Source organism: Mauremys mutica, chromosome 4 (assembly GCF_020497125.1).
Source record: "Mauremys mutica isolate MM-2020 ecotype Southern chromosome 4, ASM2049712v1, whole genome shotgun sequence".
NCBI lineage: Eukaryota > Metazoa > Chordata > Testudines > Geoemydidae > Mauremys > Mauremys mutica.
Genome location: NC_059075.1, coordinates 121,418,363 through 121,425,542, shown reverse-complemented (window position 1 = coordinate 121,425,542; position 7,180 = coordinate 121,418,363).

Here is a 7,180-nt window from a genome sequence, read left to right as displayed (position 1 = left end):
TGATCCACTATGACCCCCAGATCCCTTTCTGCAGTACTCTTTCCTAGGCATTTGGTATGTGTGTAGCTGATTGTTCCTTCCTGAGTGCAGTACTTTGCATTTATCCTTATTGAATTTCATCCTATTTACTTCAGACCATGTCTCCAGTTTGTCCAGATCCTTTTGAATTTTTATCCTATCTACCAAAGCACTCGCAACCCCTCCCAGCTTGGTATCATCCTTAATATTTATAAGTGTACTGTCTACGGCATTATCTAAACCAGGGGTCAGCAACCTTTGGCACGTGGCCCATCAGGGTCATCTGCTGGTGGTTCGCGAGACATTTTGATTACATTGATGGACCCTCACAGCTCCCAGTGGCCGCAGTTCGCCGTTCCCGGCCAATGTTAGCTGCGGGAAGCGGTGGCCAGCACGTCCCTGGAGCCCACCACTTCCCATAGCTCCCATTGGCCGGGAACGGCAAACCAGGGCCACTGGGAGCTGCAGGGGGCTGTGCCTGTGGATGGTTAATGTCAGCAAATTGTCTCGTGGTTCGCCAGCAAATTACCCTGGAAGGCCGCCTGTGGAAGGTTACCAACCCCTGATCTAAATCATTGATGAAGATATTGAACAGAACCAGACCCAGAACTGATTTCTGCGGGATCCCACTCAATATGCCCTTCCAGCTTGACTGTGAACCACTGATAACTATTCTCCAGGAATAGTTTTCCAACCAGGTATGCACCCACATTATAGTAGCTCCATCTAGCTTGTATTCCCCTAGTTTTTTTATGAGACGGTCATGCGAGACAGTTTCAAAAGCCTTACTAACATAAATATCTTCAACATCTACCCCTTCCCTTATCCACAAAGCTTGTCACCCTGTCAAAGAAAGCTCTTAGGTTGGTTTGACATGATTTGTTCTTGACAAATCCATGCTGACTGTTACTTATCACCTTATTATCTTCTAAGTGTTCGCAAATTGATTGCTTAATCATGTGCTCCATTATCTTTCTGATTACTGAAGTAACCTGATGGGCCTGTAATTCCCCGGGTTTTCCTTATTTCCCTTTTTTTTTAATAAATGGGTGCTATATTTGCTCTATTCCAGTCCTCTGGAATCGGTCCTGTGTTCCATGACTTTTCAATGACAATCGCTAAAGGCTCAGATATCTTCTTCGGTATTCTAGGATGTATTATATCAGGTCCTGCTGACCCGAAGACATCTAACTTGTCTAAATAATTTTTAACTTGTTCTTTCCCTAATATATTTAACTCAGTCTTTCCCTACCACATTTTCACTGACATTGATTATTTTAGACATCCAATTGCTGCTAACCTTTCTTTTGGTGAAAACTGAAACAAAAGTCATTTCCACATTTTCTGTTATTGTTCCGTGCCCCCCTCCATTGAGTAACAGGCCAACCCTGTCCTTGATCTTCCTCTTGCTTCTAATGTATTTGTAGAATGTTTTCTTGTTACCCTTTATGTCTCTAGCTAGTTTAATCTCATTTTGTGCCTTGGCCTTTTTAATTTTGTCCCTACATACATGTGTTCTTTGTCTATATTCAGCCTTTGTAATTTGACCTAGTTTCCACATTTTGTAGGACTCTTTTTTGTATTTCAGATCACTGAAGATCTCCTGATTGAATTCATTTAGTCCTAGCCATTTGCTTGCATGTGACAATTCCCTTCAGTTCATAGCACAGAAGCAGTGACAGCCCCTTTTCATATCAAGTGGCTAGTCAAAGTTTGGAGTCCTGTGGGTGTTCCAGTTGGGAGTTGAAATTGGTAGTAGTCAGATGTTTCTTTGATACAGTTGTGTTTCTTTATAAGGAATGTTCAAAGTCCTCTTTCTCTGAATGCAGAGGGAAGCAAACAGCAGGAAACAGCTTCTTTTGCTCACAGCGCCAAGGACACTCTTTTAGCCAGCTCCCTGACCCAAAAACCTCTTTCCCAGTGTTTTCCAAGATCAGCAACCATGCTTTCCGCTGCTCCTTCAGGATGTCTGCCTCTCTCTCCGGGTATGTCTACACTACAGTAGCACAGCTCTGGCACCTCAGGGCCATTGTTTGAATGCTTCCTACCTCGACAGAAGGGGTTTTTCCATTGAGGTAGGTAATCCACTTCTATGAGAAGCTAGGTCTTCTGTCAACCTAGCCACATCGATGCCAGGGTTTCAGTAAAACCTAACTTCAGTGCTTAGGGCGTGAAATTTTTTAGAGATCTGAGCAATCTGGTTAGGTTGACCTAAGATTTAAGTGTAGACCAGGCTTCAGTCTGTCCTTGTATGACCTCAGTTTGCGTGATCTCTTTCTCGCTTACACACACACATGCACAAAACAATACTCAGCCAAAAACTGTTGAGCAGCTTCACACACACCTTTTGTCTTAGGTGGGGCTTAGGCTTAGAGTTATGTTAACTGAAGGGTTAACTAACAGTGTTTCGGGCCTGACCCAGAGCCCATTAAAGTTCATGGAAGAACTCCTGCTGACTCCAGGGCCTCATGACTAAGATTTTCAAAGGTGAGTAGTAATTTGGGGTATCCAACTTGAGACACCTCGCAAGGGCCTGATTTTCAGAAGGTGGGTTCTCAGCACTTTCTGAACATCAGGACCCTTTAAGGCATACCCCAAAACCACTAGTCAGCTTGGCCCAACATCCTTACTCCCATATTCGTAACTTTACCACGGACCCACATGATAACAGGAGAAGAAAGGGTCCTCTCCTACCATCAATGTTTGTTAACAAGAGAGGCTAATAAGTGATACCATAAAAGGGAAGCGTTGTTCATAATGGATCAAAGCACTCACTCAAATACTCTTTTGATATTTTTCAAGCCAGCCACCGGATTGTGTCACAGCACTGACAGGAAGCTGAAAGCCAAGATGTGGTTGTGCTTGACTTTGTTACAGTTACATCCCTGGAGGCTTTGGCCCACGCAGGTTGACATTGAGTTCCCATTACACTTTTTGCAAGAGTAGGAAAACTGACGCTGAAACTGTGCAGCAAAGACTGAATTAGGCAAATAATGGATTTTTTGGTTCCCTGGCAATTCTGAAAAATTGAAACATTTGTTTTGAGTCAAACCAAAACTGAAATTTTTCTATACTTCCGATGATAAAATAGTCAAAACAGTATTTCTGGTTAAAAGAAATGGTTTGTTTGAAACTAAATGAAATATTTTGTTTCAGTTTTAAGTAGTTTTATAACTTTTTAATTGTATTTAATAAATGTGAAGGAAATCTCAAAACAAAAAGTTGCTTTAAACCAAAAAATTGAAATGTTACCTTTTGGATTTTTTTTCTTTTGTTGTTGTTTGGAGGGTGTCTGTTTTGTTTGAACATGAACAATTCAGCCAAACCGACACAAATCTGTGAAACTTTTCGATGTCTCGGAATCTGCATTTTTTGCCAATAAACTTTTTGGCTGAAAGATTTTGCCCAGCTCTAGCTGGACACAGGATTGCCATTCTCAACCACTGAAAAATTTTCATTCAGGTCCCCCCAAATCATGAGACTTTAAAAAATATTGGGTTCTTTTTACTGCTATTTGTTGTCTGAGCCACTAGGGGTCATAGTTTTTAGCTTTTCTGTGCTCCAAGGAGAGCTAGAAACTTACTATTTTTTATTAAAAAATGAAAGCTAAGATTCTCTCACAATCATAGGACTTCAAGAACTGGGGCTTTAAGAAAAGCACCAAATATTGCATGACTTGCAATAAAAACATCAGACTTTGCAGTGATGAGAGTCTCTCTTCATTAATTCCAAGCCCTTAAATTCTTCTCTTCTTCTCTTCTCACCGCAGCGCTTTAATGTGGCTTGTGTAGTTGGGGCAGAACAAGCGCTCTAAAAAAACCACCTCCACGAGGGGCATAGCTACTAGCACTGGTGCACTGTCTATACTGGCACTTTATAGTGCTGAAACTTGCTGCGCTCAGGGGGTGTTTTTTCACCCCCCTGAGCGAGAAAGTTGCTGCACTGTAAATTGCCAGTGTAGACAAGCCCAAAGGCTACCTTTGAGCTAAGCATTGGGGAAGGCTGTGTGGCATCTGTCACTGCTCTGTCTGTTATCACAAGCAACGTTTATACCTATCTGTTTGTGACAGGCTGAGCCGTTCTCTGAGGTCACACCCAGGCAGTCTGAGTCTCTTCCTTGCTTGGGATCTTTAATTCAGCCTTTCTGGGTTCTCTGCTGTGTGAGTCTCCTGATTATGGGGATGTTCAGTCTCTGAGTTTTTGTATACGATGATCCAGCACAGCTGGACTCTGGGTCAGGGTTAACCTTACCCCATGGGGATCAGCTTGTCCTGCATCTGGTGAGTTCCTGTGGGCAGCAGAGGCTTGTCAGGTGTTTTCCTCTCAGCTGCTCTGTAGCACGAGCCAGCTGGCATTTAAGACCACAGAGCCTCATAAGCTCTCTGAGGGGTAAATGCCGAATAAGAAGTTCCTAAATGTTTAAGATGCTTAGATGCGACCCGGGGATGCTACATAAGGAGAGAGAGCGTGCCTTGGAGATGAAAAGCACTAGGTACGTCCCGAAAGCACTTATTAGAGCTGTTTGGAAAATGGGCTTTTTTCCCATAGAAAATTTCATTAAAACAAAAAGATCATTTACATCATAATTTTCAGTGGAAAATTCCTAGTTTTTGTCAAAAAACTGAAATTTTTTCAGTTTACGGACATAAATGTTTTTTTTTCAGGCTGTTCAGCTTTCCTATGAAACATCGACCAATTTGGGGGAAAGTTGGTGCTTCCTGGTAACATTTTTGTTTAGTCAAAAACCAGATTTTCCTGATGAAAAGTTTTCATCAGAAAATGTCCAGCCAGCCCTCATTACTTTTGTGGCAGTTCCCTCTAGGCAAAGAGGGAAAGGAAGGGTCTTATTTCATTCTGTAGTGCCCCTAGTGGCCAAAGAGCAGTTTTGGTGGGCTCCTATGGGGAGCACCATGTGTTCTGAGCGAGAAGGGATGGTGACTAGGGTGGGGAAAAGGCAGGGAGGGACTCTGAGGGGGATGAAGAAAAAACATCCAAAAGAGAAGAGGACTTTGGAGTCCTGCAATAAAACAAAGCAAAGATAGAGGGAGGAGCTAAGTATAACAGGCAGGGCAGGATTCAAAGTCTGATGCTATTAAAATCCCTTATTAGCCTGTGAGAATTTCCTGATGACTCTTGGAGTCGCCCACAGCTGGAAGAAGGATAGCGGCTGCAGCAAAAACAGAGTAAGTTCATCAGCGCAAACATTCTCAGGGTGACCGTTAAAATTGGGTGTTGGGTGCCATACTGGGGGAGGCTATGGGGACACCCTGACGTTCTTACAGGACCCTTGTAGTTTCTGCCCCTAGAGTTGAGGGAAAATAAGGTCAGAATTTCAAGAGCAGCAGATCCCATTACCTGACAAGCAGGGGAGAGAGGATTCCTGTATTCCTAAAATAATCAGAGGCACCACCCTTTGGAAGCATCAAGTGCTCATCCCAGATCCAACTGTTATTAGACAGGAGACGTCGCAGACCGTGGCAAGGCCATCCCAATCTCTGAACCTTGCCCCTTTTACCCACTGGCTAGCGCCACGTAGTGGAGAGCAGCTGACACATGAAAGGCTTTGGGTGAATGCAAGCAAGTTGTGTCACTGCTCCATCCTTCTGTATGAACATTTTCTAGAGTTCTGAGAGGTGGCACTTGCTCTCACAGGAGCATATGGCTTTGAGCCACAAATTTCTCCTCCTCTCCTCTCTCCCCTGCTTGTCAGGTAAAGGGATCTGCTGCTCTTGAAATTCTGACCTTATTTTCCCTCAACTCTATATATCTCCTCAATATATGTTCCATTCTATAAATCCGAAGAAGTGGGCTGTAGCCCACAAAAGCTTATGCTCAAATAAATTTGTTAGTCTCTAAGGTGCCACAAGTACTCCTGTTCTTTTTGCGGATACAGACTAACATGGCTGCTACTCTGAAACCTGGGAAGGAAGAGGCAGTCCCCACTATTCCCATGGCCCTTGAGCCTTTCCTTCCTCCTTACTACCCACATAGGTTAGAACAGCATTTAGATTGAGAGCTTTCAGGGCCTGAAGGGATCATTATGGTCATCTAGTCTGATCTCCTCTGTAACAGAGGCCATAGAACTTCCCCCCAGGGATTTTGGCATCAAGCCCCTTAATTCCTGCTTTCACTAAACTGAATTTATGTAGCTCCAGCATCCAGCCACTACATCTTGTTATGCCTTTGTCTGCCAAATGAAAGAGCCCTCTACCCTTAGAAATCATCTCCCCACTTATAGATCATGACCTCAACCTGCTTTCCAGTGCTTGTTAACACTTAAAAAATATCTGGAGCCTCTTAACAAACCAAACCTAGCAGCAGCTTGGAGCGTTGTGAAGACTGACCCCCTATGGACATTGCAGTCCATGGCACATGATGGGAGATTTAGTCCAACCAAGGAGGTCAGCCTGCAGAGGAGAAGGGGGATATGTGGCAACTGAGCTACATATCCCATGAGGCACCACAGCAGCATTGTTGAATTGTAATATTTCTGGTTTAGAGCTTTCAGTTTTTTTATGAAAACTTGAAGTTCTGTGAAAGGGAGACCCTTTCCACACACACAAATATCCACTTAATGTTAAACCCAATTTTCCATTAAAAAACAGTTTTGCTGGAAAATTTTTGGCCAGCTCTTCCGTAAATGCTTTGGGGTCTGATCCCATGCCTTTGAAGTTAACGAGAATGTTTCCTTCACTTCAATGGGAGCAACAGCAGAGCCTTTGTGCCAAAGAACCCGAGTTAATTTCACCCTCTATCAACCCTAGGATAATCAATTGCACAGCTCTGGAAAATTCCATCCCGAAAACTGAAAGATCCAGAAAGTTAAAAGCATCTGGAAAAGGAGGTGTGGAATGGGAACACTTGAGCTCCTTGGTTGAGAATTTAAAAGCCAAAGAGACGGTTTTGCCACACAAACCCTGTTGAAATAAATGGGAGTTGTGTGGCTGAATCCTTCAGTCAGCTTCTGGAATCTCAACCCTTATCTTTAGGGTGTTGATAGTGCTTCAATTATAGCCCCATGCGAAGGACAAAATCACGACAGAGACTCAAAGGAGGTTGAGCAATAGGTAATGAAGATTCCTACTCAGCATGGCCCAGGGCTAATTTGGGGACCAGTGTTATTACATATGGCTTAATCTGGGCCAATCACTCTTTTCTGCAG